Source organism: Sinocyclocheilus rhinocerous, unplaced genomic scaffold (genome assembly GCF_001515625.1).
Source record: "Sinocyclocheilus rhinocerous isolate Xijiao unplaced genomic scaffold, SAMN03320098_v1.1 C35554345, whole genome shotgun sequence".
NCBI classification, from domain to species: Eukaryota; Metazoa; Chordata; class Actinopteri; order Cypriniformes; family Cyprinidae; genus Sinocyclocheilus; species Sinocyclocheilus rhinocerous.
This window is the reverse complement of record NW_015755559.1, coordinates 1-525: the sequence shown is the minus strand read 5'-3', so window position 1 is coordinate 525 and position 525 is coordinate 1. Positions and strand designations below refer to the sequence as shown.

The window sequence follows — 525 nt, the reverse complement described above, 5'->3', positions numbered from 1 at the left end:
ATTAATGCATTTTTACAATGAGTGAATTACTCCTCAATGGGGAAACAAAACTTATGAAAGAAGTTGTGGTAACACTTGCAGGTCGTCCAATAAAGCTGCCAAGGACCGTGGGAGAAGTTACAAGAAAGAGAAGAAGAAGCGACGTCGCATTAAGGTTCAAGACTCCTCGTCCAGTGGCAAGGTACTGTGCAGTACAGATCTATTGCAGCACAATGAATACATAAACCAGTGATGCCTCATGTGAAGTGTTTGGTTTTTCTGCTCCGCAGAGTGGAGGGGAAGAGGATGGAGAAGGTGAAGGAGATGAGAAAGGAACGCCCAAAAATCGCAAGAAGATCCGCAAGATCCTTAAAGATGACAAACTGCGGACAGAGACCCGGGATGCGCTGAAGGAGGAAGAGGACAGGAGGAAGCGCATTGCTGAGAGGGAGCGGTTGAGGGAAAAACTGCGAGAGGTACAAACACAAGATGCAGATGTTTAGGGCTCAGCGTAGTGAAACTGTTCTGCTTGTCATTTTGTAGGGA

General features: G+C 46.5%; 1 long non-coding RNA gene across 1 annotated transcript; it reads left to right on the top strand.

Annotated features, from left to right (window-relative positions):
• The first annotated feature begins 76 nt into the window (after positions 1-76).
• On the top strand, positions 77-319 carry LOC107734943 (uncharacterized). The gene is made up of 2 exons (XR_001639231.1): positions 77-181; positions 270-319. It is a non-coding gene; the product is annotated as an uncharacterized LOC107734943 (long non-coding RNA).
• Positions 320-525: the final 206 nt, after the last annotated feature.